At 40.4% G+C, this 13222-nt stretch overlaps 1 long non-coding RNA gene across 1 annotated transcript in view; it reads right to left on the reverse strand.

Annotated features, from left to right (window-relative positions):
* LOC111961597 (uncharacterized) overlaps positions 1–13222 on the reverse strand; it is a 60212-nt gene that overhangs the window by 19649 nt on the left and 27341 nt on the right. The gene's annotated exons all lie outside the window — the stretch shown is intronic.

Here is a 13222-nt window from a genome sequence, read left to right on the forward strand (position 1 = left end):
AGGTTGCATTAAGGAGAAGTCCATCTTTTAATTCTGTGAATAACACTTGTTTGTATCTTTTATCAATGTTTATTATGAGTATTTCTGTGAAATGATGTGGCTCTCTGCAAAATCACCGGATGTTTTGGAAGCAAAACATTACTGAACGTAACGCGCCAATGTAAACTGAGATTTTTGGATATAAATATGCACTTTATTGAACAAAACATACATGTATTGTGTAACATGATGTCCTATGAGTGTCATCTGATGAAGATCATCAAAGGTTAGTGATTCATTTTATCTGTATTTCTGCTTTTTGTGACTCCTATCCTTGGCTGGAAAAATGGCTGTGTGTGTTTTTGTGACTTGGCTCTGACCTAACATAATCATATGTTGTGCTTTCGCTGTAAAGCCTTTTTGAAATCGGACACGATGGGTAGATTAACAAGAAGTCTATCTTTCATTTGGTGTATTGCACTTGTTAATGTGTGAAAGTTACATATTAAAAAAAATAAAAAATGAATTTCCCACGCTGCCTTTTCAGCGGAATGTTGTCAGAATGTTGTCGAGGGGTGCCGCTAGCGGAACCCCTGGCCCTAAGAAGTTTTAAGCTGTGGCCAATAAGAGAGTGGACCTGTTTAACGGGAGGCCTGGGGAAAAAAGAGAGGGAGAGAGAGGTTGAGAAAAGGATGGACAGTAGATTATGACCGTTGGTGAAGAATAATTATAAAAGAAGACAATAAAAAGTAGAACAAAACCGTAACCTACCGAGTTTGAAGGGAAATACCGATTTTATTTTATAAGAGAGTTATAATTTTGTTAAGAAAGACTTAGTAAAGACTGAAGCTACCGTCTCATCGTGGAGGTATTTGACAGCCTTGAGGTTAGCCTAGCATCGTGTGAAACCGAGAGAGAATTGCTTGGGAAAGCTTAACGAGTTCATGTTCCCATGGGATGTCGGTTACTGCTAAGGAGTACTGTCTGCATTGATAGCGGTGCTTGCTGTGGATCTTGTGAGGAAACCTGCAAGGAACTGCCATACTTTACTGAGGGAATATCTACGAGTAGTGAGTAACCACAATGGTGGGGTGCTTCTGGACTTTATGTGTGTCGTCATTTTTTTTTAGCTCCAACGCGCGCCAACGGGTTAAACAAGCTTGAAATAATTTGGACATGGGTTGTATACGACTCATTGGGGTATATTATTTTTATTTATTTTCATGTGGTGCTTCAAAAATTTAATAATACACATTTTGAACCTTATGAATGTTGCCTTGGTGGAGTCATTTACTGTTTAAATTTAATTTAATGCATGGGATAGCCTATCCTGATACAATAACAGAAACCAATAATCATTTCATTTGAAGTTAATACCCTAATTGTCATCACCCTAGATAGTTTACAATTTCTGAGGATGGTAACTCTAATGAACTTATCCTCTGCAGCAGAGATACCTCTGGGTCTTCCTTTCCTGTGGCGGTCCTCATGAGAGCCAGTTTCATCATAGTGCTTGATGGTTTTTGCAACTGGACTTGAAGAAACCTTCAAAGTTCTTGATATGTTCCGTATTGACTGACCTTCATGTCAAAAAGTAATGATGGACTGTCGTTTCTCTTTGCTTATTTGAGCCGTTCTTGCCATAATATGGACTTGGTCTTTTACCAAATAGGGCTATATTCTGTATACCACCCTACCTTGTCACAACACAACTGTTTGACTCAAACGCATTAAGAAGGAAATAAATTCCACAACTTTTAAAGAGCCACACCTGTTAATATACAGTGTAGCTAGTGAAAGTGATGCACAACCTAGGTCTATTTGAAAAATTGCCAACTATAGCAGCATTTACCCGCCAGATTCAGAAGCTCGATTACCCCATTAGAAAAAAGTAATAATATAAAAATATATATCTTTTTAAATTTGTTTTGCAGTCAAAGATAATAGTTTCAGTATAGTTTTAGTTTTTCAAACGTTTTTCTTAATTATTTTATTTCAGTCTACTAAATAGTTTTTCTATTTATTTATGCATTTATTTGTTTCATTTTTTTTTTACCATAACCATAATAACCTTAATAGGTACAAGTTTAAGTTTGTTCCACCTGAGCGAGTCTGACGACAAGTCAGGGACCACTATGATGACACACCAAATGCGTTTGCTGTATCCTTTTAGTCTTCTTCTAATACCTCTTAACAAAAGAAACAGAAAGTAATCAGGTTGCGTTACTGGGTTTGGGTAATTCAAAAGTTACATTACTGATAAAAAATTGGGACAGGTAACTAGTAACTGTACTAGATTACACTTAGAAAGTAACCTACCCAACCATATCTCACACAAGGGACAAAATGATCTATAGTTCTGTATGTACAGTGCATAGCAGAATATCATCTGTATCTATAGTTATAATTAGCTTTCCACTTCACAGGCAATTCAGAACACCAACCTGTAGTTGAAGTATGATGGATAATAACATTTTATGGGGTTGACAGTGTGAACTAAACTTCACACAGGCTGTCCTCATGAGAGAAGAAGAGGGTGGGAGGCTACTAAAACTACCTTTCAACACCGTCATCAAACCACTTTACGTGGACATGTACAACTCGAACAGGTAATGAGCACACCACTAGTTCATCATCCTTCACCAACGCTGATGTTGATGAACCCACATTATCATCGCCAATATAGTTTCCTCTAGACGCTCTGAAACGCAGCCTGAGCAGATCCATTGACTAGTTTCACTCTATTATTTACAGTCAAAGAGCATAACCCCTAATCAACCTTTATTGAACCTTAAATCAAAACAATAGTTTCCTCCCTAAGGGCTCTAGAGTCTCTCGAATGCAGACCAAGCAGAAGTGTTGACCAGATTCACTCACGTCTGTGCAGTCAGAGAGCAGGTGCTTCTGGAGGGAGTCTCCACCCCTGATGAACCTCTTCTTGGTCCCAACCCGATCTGCTAGGTTACCCATGGTGACCCGGTTGAGAACCACAATGCACAAGGTCAAGGGAGGATAATTCAGCCTAGTAAATTTTGTCAGAGCTTCTCTTAATCTGTCTCGTATCCCTTCAACTCTAACACCTTCTTGCTTTCCCTCGCTTTCTCTCGCTCACACACACTTGACGCTTTCCAAACACACACACACAAACACACACACATTTCCAGTCTCCTATGTGAATCTGGGTTAGATTGGTTCCTTTTGGAGCGGCTGCTAAAATAGGATGTCCTCTAGATCAGAGAGAGAAAGACAGGGGGGTCTGAGGGGACCTGGACTCAGTAGAGGGGACGGAGAGGTCATACACTCAGCCTCACTGAGTGAGAGGATTAGGAGAAAGTGGTAGAGCAGGGATGGGCAACATTGATGGGGGTGGGAGCCACCCAAAAATTCTGAACTCATCATGCGGGCCACGGTTGCTGACGGGTCTGTGTACCCATATCCAATTTCATTCAATTCTACACATTTTGCCACGGTGCAGAGAGAAAAGTTTGCCATTTTATAACTAATTTCATGCAATTCTACTCATTTTGCCATTCGGTGGAGAGGAAAATGAGCTGTTTTACAGCTAGTTTCCTGCAATTCTACACATTTTGCCACAGGGTGGAGAGAAATGTTTGCCATTTTGAATATGACATCTGAGTGAGACTGACTAACAAAATCCACTGGGCCCCCGAGGCCAGTAATATGACCATGATAACAAGTTTAGATGGCTGGCCGCTAACTTACTTACAAATCTAAAAAATGTTAGCTGACATGGCTAATTGAGTGACTATCAGTGACTGATATAACAAGAGAAAAACTGCTGATGCACAACCACATTTTTAACTTGCACCTTGTGTATTATAATATTATAACTCTCAACATTAAGTTGAGACCCTGACTGAGTTCCAAAAAATTGCAATACTATATGTAATAATTCTTTTGTTGGGGGAGGTGGGGAATAATACCAAGGGCCTTCAAAAGGGCCGCCAGTTGCCCATTTTTGTGGTAGAGGATAAGACCGTGAGAAGAGGTACTGTAGCAGTGTCTGAGATAACATTGTCAATGCCAACAAATAGCTGCTGGACTTATTCACCTCTCTCCCACAGAATCAAAGTACTCAGCCAATGCAATCTAAGACCTCTACCTCTTCTGAAAACGAATACAATGTTGCTCCCAAAATGTACATGACAGCAATACATATGGGAAAAGAATAAAGCAATCATTGCATAACCCATCTCACACAGACAAAACTAGCTAACAGACTTAAGACAAGAGTATTCACAAACAACATATAGATCTCAAAACTAGCTTACCATTCCACCACATTATATGAGACTGGTGTTGCTCTGCTCAGTGGTGTACATTTTAGGGTTTAGGAGTGTGTGTAGCATACTGTGTGACTCAAATTAAACTGTGTATAGTTTTGTGTACATACGCATAATGTGTAGCGTGGTGTGTGTGCTTGGATTCGGAAAGCATAGTGCAGAGGAGTGTGTGGTGTGTGTGTGTGTGTGTGTGTGTGTGTGTGTGTGTGTGTGTGTGTGTGTGTGTGTGTGTGTGTGTGAATGAGCGTCCTTCCAACTTCTTGCACACACACACCACACACACACACACACACACACACACACACACACACACCCTGTAACTGTCCTGCTTATATCACCCACCTTACACAACCAGGGACCCCACACACAACCACACACACACACTCAAACACACACAAAAAAACACACACTAAATGGGCTACATACAGTGGCAAGAAAAAGTATGTGAACCCTTTGGAATTACCTGGATTTCTGCATAAATTGGTCATCAAATTTGATCTGATCTTCATCTAAGTCACAACAATAGACAAAGATACTGTGCATACACTAAAAACACACAATCCTAATTTAAACATTCACAGTGTAGGTTGGAAAAAGTATGTGAACCCCTAGGCTAATGACTTCTCCAAAAGCTAATTGGAGTCAGGAGTCAGCTAACCTGGAGTCCAATTAATGAGAAAAATTGTGGAGATGTTAGTTAGAGCTGCCTTGCCCTATAAAAACAATCACAAAATGTGAGTTTGCTATTCACAAGAAGCATTGCTAGATGTGAACCATGCCTCGCACAAAAGAGATCTCAGAAGACCTAAGATTAAGAATTGTTGACTTGAATAAACCTGGAAAGGGTTACAAAAGTATCTCTTAAAGCCTTGATGTTCATCAGTCCACGGTAAGACAAATTGCCTATACATGGAGAAAGTTCAGCACTGTTGCTACTCTCCCTATGAGTGGCTGTCCTGCAAAGATGACCGCAAGAGCACAGCGCAGAATGCTCAATGAGGTTAAGAAGAATCCTAGAGTGTCAGCTAAAGATTTACAGAAATCTCTGGAACATGCTAACATCTCTGTTGACGAGGCTATGATGCGCTAAACACTAAACAAGAATGGTGTTCATGGGAGGACGCCAAGGAAGAAGCCACTGCTGTACAAAACAAACATTGCTGCCCGTCTGAAGTTTGCAAAAGTGCACCTGGATGTTCCACAGCGCTACTGGCAAAATATTCTGTGGACAAATGAAACTACAGTTCAGTTGTTTGGAAGGAACACACAACACTATGTGTGGAGAAAAAAGGCACAGCACACCAACATCAAAACCTCATCCCAACTGTAAAGTATGGTGAAGGGAGCATCATGGTTTGGGGCTGCTTTGCAGCCTCAGGGCCCGGACAGCTTGCTATCATCGATGGAAAAATGAATTCCCAAGTTTATCAAGACATTTTGCATCTGTCTGCCAATTGAAGCACAACAGAAGTTGGGTGATGCAGCAAGACAACGGCGCAAAACACAGAAGTAAATCAACAACAGAATGGCTTCAACAGAAGGAAATACGCCTTCTGGAGTGGCCCAGTCAGTCCTGACCTCAACCCGATTGAGATGGTGTGGCATGACCTCAAGAGAGTTGTTCACACCAGACATCCCAAAGAATATTGCCTAAATGAAACAGTTTTGTAAAGAGAAATTGTCCAAAATTCCTCCTGACCGTTGTGCAGGTCTGATCCGCAACTACAGAAAACATTTGGTTGAGGTTTTTGCTGCCAAAGGACGGTTAACCAGTTATTAAATCCAAAGGTTCACATACCTTTTTCCACCCTGCATTGTGAATGTTCACACGATGTGTTCAATAAAGACATGAAAACCTATAATTGTTTGTGTGTTATTAGTTTAAGCAGACTGTGTTTGTCTATTGTTGTGACCTAGATGAAGATCAGATCAAATTTGATGACCAATTTATGAAGAAATCCAGGTATTTCCAAAGGGTTCACATACTTTTTCTTGCCACTGTAGACAGTTTAGGTAAGTGGAGAGGCATAGTAATGTATACAGCTGATTATGTAATATGGCTAGAGTTTGATTTTAGATTTCATCCTCTTTGATCTCACACACACACACACACACCCGCTCACACACACACCCACACACACACACACACACACACACACACACACACACACACACACACACACACACACACACACACACACACACACACATCACAGCACTAACAATAACGAGCTGAATCCCTCAACTGCAACCAATTTGATCACTGAGCTGTCATTCTCCTCCAATGGTCTCCTCAACACAATCATCCAAAGTTCAGTGGATTGTTTAAACATGGATAAGGAATAAAATAATACCATACGAGGGGATAAAGAATCAGGCACTGAATAATGTCCAAACACTGTATGCTACTGTACTGTCATACTGTACTGTCATACTGAACTGTCATAAAGCACAGAAAACAGAAGCCAAAACCTCTCCACCTTTTCACCCTGGCCTCCAGATCATACACTATGCTGTGAGAAGTGTGTGCATGTGAGAAAGTAGACAGAGCATTTCTATTGTTGTTTCCTCAGCCATTATGAAGTGCCTCTCCTCTTGGAGAGGACATATTCACCTCTGGATGCGGACACATGTGTGTATGAATATGATAGAGCCCCAGGGAGATAGACTGGACATGATTAGAGCCCCAATGCTCTGCACGTATGTTATGTTATAAACGGAAGAAGGAGAAACATAAGTTTGACCTGCCTGCTGGTAATCAGTTTGTTGGTACAGTATATTAGATATTAGTGGAGTGGAGTGTGTGTGTGTGTGTGTGTGTGTGTGTGTGTAAACATCCATTAGATAACATCCATTTTAATAAACATCCATTTATATAAACAAACCATTAGAATAAACACCATAATAAACAAACCAAAATAAACATTCATTAGAATAAACATCCATTAGTAAACATCCATTAGATTAAACATCCATCTAGATTAAAACAATCCATTAGTAAACACTCCAATTAGATTAAAAAGCATCCATGTAGATAAACATCCATTAGCATAAACAGCCATTAGATAAACATCTATTAGATAAACACTCCATTAGATAAACTTTCATTTAGTAGAAGAGGCGCAGCAAGATGGTTGGCTGTCACATCCTACCAGAGGCTTAAGCCCGACCAGTTGTTTCCTTCCTGGATAACCAAACAATGAGTGGCGACATGGATCATACAACTAAATTGGGCGATGGGCCGATTTATCTTGAGCGATGGTTCGGGCCCGAACACAACTGCCAAATCAGTTGAAAGACTGCAAATGACGCAAGAAGCCTTAAACAGAACAGTATATAGTTGCATAAAACAAATCATTTCAAAGCTGGCTTACATTTGTAACCAATCACGTCTCTCTATTATGCGTAGGAATACTGATGAACAGATTGCTTAAATGACAATCACTTGAGCCTGATTTCCTCGCTGTTACAGTCTTTTATGTCCAAACAATGGGGGCCAAATAAAACACCTGTGCGCAGGTTGGGAGCCCTGGAGTAGGACACATGAAAAACAGCACATAGCCACCCACACTGTCCTACTGTTTACTATGAGCTGATAAACCCACTGTCCTACTGTTTTACTATGATGCTGATATTAAAACCCACTTCCTACTGTTACTATGAGCTGATCAGTAACCCACTGTCCTACTGATTACTATGAAGCTGATATAAACCCAACTGTCCTACTGTTTACTATGAGCGATATAACCCAACCGTCCTACTGTTTACTATGAGCGGATATTAACCCACTGTCCTACTGCTTTACTTATGAGCTATATAACCCACTGGCCTAACTGTTTACTATGAGCTGAATAACCCACTGTCCTACTGGTTGTAACTATGACGCGGAGATAACCCCACTAGTCCTACCTGTTTACTATGAGCTGATATTAACCCACTTGTCTACTGTTTACTATGAGCTGCAGTATAACCCCACGTCCTACTGTTTTACATATGAGCTGATTAAAACCCACTGTTCCTACTGTTTACGTATGAGCTGATATAACCCACTTGTCATGTTGGAACATGTACTATACGCTACCTCTCTTCCATTGTTGCCTGGTACTAGTAATTAGCTAGTCGGTTAGTAGTTACATGGTAGTAGTAGTAATAGTAGTAGTAAGTAGCAGTACAAATAGTAGTAGTAGTGTACTAAGGTATTATACTTAGTGGTTAGTAGTACTGAGTAAGTAGTAGTCAGTAGTAATAGTATACCAGTCGGTAGTAAGTAGTAGAATAGTAATAGCAATAATAGTAGTATATATGTAGACTAGTAATAATTAGCAGTAGTGGTATAGTAGTCAGTAGTAGATAGCTAATATACACGGTAGTAATAGTAGTGAGTATAGTAGTAGAGTATAGTAGTAGCCATGGATATAGTAGTATAGTAATAGTAGTAGTAAAGTAATAAGTATAGTAATCATAATAGTAAGCACCGTCAGTAGTGAGTATAGTAGAAGTTAGCATTAGAGTGGTAGTATTAGATGTAGCTGTAGTAGTCAGCATGAGTAGTGAGGTAGTAGTATAGCTCAGTAGTAGTAGTAGCTGTAATATTAGCAAGGGTAGTATGAGATGAAGATGTAGTAGTAGTCAGTAGTAGCATAGTCTTAGTAGTATAAGTAGTAGTAGTAAGTAGGCACAGTTAGTAACAGTATCAGTAATGATAATAGAATCATCGTAGCTAGTCAGTAGTAGAGTAATTCCATAGTATAGTATGAGTAGTAGTATTAGTTCATGCGTAGTAAGTATTATTATCGTAAGTAGTAGAAATAGGTCGGTATATTAGTAATAGTAATCATCGTAGGATAGTAGAGTAGAAGTATATTATTTAGTATAGTGGGGATAATAGCATAGTAGTGGTTAGGAGTATAGTATAGTAGTAGTAAAAAAAAAAAAAAAAAAAAAAAAAAAAAAAAAAAAACTAGGCAGTATAGTAATCGATAGTAGTAGGAGTAGTAGTAGTAGCATAGATGGTAGAGAATATCAGTAGTAGTAGTGGTTAATAGTAAAATAATATGATAGTAGTAGTAAGTGTATAATAATAGTGTAGTTATCATTAATAGTAATAGTTAGTGGTAGCATTGTAGTGGTAGTTAGTAATAGAGTAGTGGATGGCCGAGTAGTAAAATAGGCAGTAGTAGTGTAGTAGCTGGATAGTAGTAGCAGTAGTTTTATAGTAGTAGTAGTCGTAGTAATAGTAGTAGTAGTAATAGAATATATAGTAGTGCGTATAGTAGTTGCTGGTAGTTATAGTAGTGTTATAGTAGTGGTATAGTTAGTAGTAGCCAGTCAGTAGTAGACTATAGCAGATAAGTAGATTAATAATAGTAGTTAGTAGGAAGACAGTGTAGTATACTAGTAATAAATAGTAGTAGTAGATAGTAAATTAGTAGAATGTATGAATACTAGTAGTATTAAAATAGTAGTAGTAACCGGCATATTAGTAGTAGTGGTATAAGTGATAGTGTAAGTAGGAGTAAACAGTAGTAGAATTAGTATAGATATAAAGTAAGTAGTAAATACAATAATAAGTAGTCATAGTAGTGAGTAGACTTTATCAGTACGTAAATACTGAAGTAATCAGTAGTAGTATACTCATAATTTAATAGATAAAGAGCAGTAAGTCGGTTAGTTTATATTAGTAGTATAGACTAAAGTTGACCAAAAGAAAGTTACATACAAATAACACCACAATACTATAGTAAAGTGTTCAAAAGTAGAGTGAGTCAGTATAGTAAAGTTTAAAAGTTATCAATATACTATGAAGTCAGTCAGTAGCATCTCGTAAAAGTCAGATAGTCAGTAATTTAAACAGTGACTCAGTACCACAGCATAAAGAAATAATTCAAAGTAATCATGTAGCAGTGAGATCCAGTCAAATAGTCATATAATAGTAGTTAGAAAGTAGCCTTAAATCGTCTGATTATCAAAAAGTAAGTAGTAGTAGAATAAGTCAAGTAAAATAGTACAGTTAACAAAAGTCAGTAGTAGTAGTAGACTACAAGAGTAGAAGTTATAAGTTTAAGTTAGTATAATCAGCAAGTCAAGTATAAGTTAAAGCTATATAACGAAGGTAGTCAGATATAACTTAGTCTTTTAGCCAGTCTAGTTTTAGAATTTATATAACCATGGCGAGTAAGCCATCGAGTTAGTATTAAATAGATGGTAGTATAGTAGCTATAGTTATAAAGTAACAGATATAATAAGATATAGTATAGTAGTACAGTAGTAATGGCTATAAGGAGGCTTAGTCCAGAATAGTTATATAGTAGTTTCTATATAGTAATAGTAGAATACTCACCAAACTTCACAGTAAATAGCACTCTATGTTGAGGAGCATCCTAGCGGGCTAGTTTGATCAAGCCGCCTTGGTACGGCAACTGGCTCCGCCCACAACCGTAAGGGCTCTCCAAGAGAGGGTAGTGAGGTCTGCCAGAACCATTATATTCACCGGCAACTAACCTGCCCCCAGGACCACTACTCACTCAGCCACCCCCGTAATGTGATCACAGGAAGGGGGCCATAGCAAACGATCATCAAGGACACAACCACCCAAGCCACTGCCAGGGTTAGTTTTTCAAACCCCTGTACGCCCTAATTCATCCCAGAAGGCCAAGTAGTAATGGATAAGAGTACATACCGTAAGCATATTAGTTATAAGTTCTGCAGATCGGTACCAGTTTATAGTTGTTTATAGTCCGGAGTAATAGTACGAGAGTCCCGTACAGCGTAGTGCATTTCTTCAAAGCGAGGGATTCCCGAGACGAGGAACTTAGGATCAAAAAAATAAACAGGCTGGTCTATCTCGAAGCAATAGACTGTTAAACCAGCACCACTAACATTCAATAGTCAGGCGCCCGATGCCAAACATACTGACTTCATAAACTTCTCAGCCACCTGGTTAAAAAAAATGGGAATTGATGAGTGGGAAATTAGTAAGTTAAAATGTACCCAATAAGCCACCTATGTTAAAGCCCCTCCAATGCCAAGTACCTTTAATACAATTGAGTTTACATACCCTATCAGATCAATTACCCAATCTCATATGTATTTAAGCTATACTTAGATTTTACTCGTATATCCACTCTACTTGACATCTTGCATCCTATTTATCAATACATGTACCACCTGGCACCTATGTAGTCTCTTGCTGTTTTAGACTCATAGCAGTACTTATCGCCCCACTTTAATGTTACAATTACCCGACATACTGAAGTACCAGGCCTGCGTCCCTTATGCCCATAGCTTCTGTCAGAAGAAGTGCATTGGAGGAATAGGATTCATTTGGGTATGCACACCCAGCCTCTTCCTATCCACTCTGCTGTCTTTTGAACGGAAGATCAGAGAGGCTCTGATCACCCAATCAACACTTCCTGTTTATAAGAAAAACGCTATCGTGGACAGGATCTACATCCGCCTAATGGCTCATTTTCTATACGTATATGATGTATATACCACTCCTAAAAGTACCATGTCCTACTTGTCGCCTCCACTAAGCCCGTTCTGTTGTATCCACGCCCTACACATCCGGATATAGTATAAATCCTTGCTACGTTATCATACTGCACAGTACTCTGTCTGTCTGTGTCTGTCTGTCTGTCTGTCTGTCTTGTCTGTTCTGTTCTGATCCTGTGTCTGTCTCCTTGTATTCCCTGCTTCTCTGACCGTTCTGTTGTCTGTCGTCGTCGCGTCTCGTCTATCAGGTCTGTCTCTCTCTTTTTCTGCGTCATGTTGATTATGCCACATCACAAAGCCTGTGTGAAGTGGCGAAGCAAGGAGGCTTCTCCAGCGGTCAGTAGCTGTTGGATTGTTAGGTTAGAGAGTTACTGTGGTTATTCTGCGAATTGCTCGGAACTAGAAGCACAAGCAATCGCATACACTCGCATTAACATCTGTAACCATGTGGTATGTGACTAACTTAAAATTTGATTTGATTTGATTTGATTTCATTTGACCTGGCTGCAACACACACACACACACACACACACACACACACACAACACACACACACACACACCACACAACACACACCACACACACACACACACACCACACACCACCACTCCAGAGGAGGGGTCACCAGTCATAGGTCTCCCACTCTCCTATTTCCGCACATGCAGAGCACTCAATCAGGAAAACCCAGCTGATCAAGTCACACCTCCAGATGGGAGATCATGCCTATAGATCAGCCTCCCCTCCCCTTCCCCCTCTCTCCCCCTACTTCCTTTTACAACCCCCCCCCTTCCCTCTGCCCTTCCCTATCGTCGCCCCCTCCCTTCTCTCTCCCCTCTCTCTCTCCCTTCCTCCCCTTCCCTCTCTCCCTCTCTTCCCCCTCCCTTTCACCCCACCTTGTCCTTCCCTTCCTCTCCATTTTCTCTCCCTTTCCTCTGCCCCTTTCCTCTCCCTTTCCTCCCCTTATCCTCTCTCTCTTCCCTCTCTACCCTCCCTCCTCTCCCTCTCTGCCACCTCTCTCCCCTCCCTCTTCATCTATACCCGTCCGTCTTCCTCTCCCCCTGCCCTTCTCTTCCCTTCCCTGCTCCTCCCTCCTCTTCTTACTTCCCTCTTATCACCTATCTCATCTCCTCCCTCTTCCACTTCCCTCTTCCCTCTCTCCACCCTCCTTCTCCTCCTCTCCCATTCCCTCTTCCCTCCTCCCTTTCCCTCTTCTCACCCTCTCCCTCTCCTCCTCTTTCCCCCTCTCCTTCCTTATCCCTTCCCTCTCTCCCCCCTCTTCATTCCCTTTCGATCCTCTTCCTCCCTTTCCTCTCCCTTCCCTCTCCTCTCCATCCTCCTTTCCTCTCCCCCCCACTTCCCCCCATTCGGACCTTCCCTCTCCCTTTCCTCTTCCTTGCCCTATCTCCCCTTCCTCCTCGTCCCCTCTCTCCCCTCTCCCTTCACTA

Source organism: Salvelinus sp. IW2-2015, linkage group LG4q.1:29, assembly GCF_002910315.2.
Source record: "Salvelinus sp. IW2-2015 linkage group LG4q.1:29, ASM291031v2, whole genome shotgun sequence".
Taxonomy (NCBI): Eukaryota; Metazoa; Chordata; class Actinopteri; order Salmoniformes; family Salmonidae; genus Salvelinus; species Salvelinus sp. IW2-2015.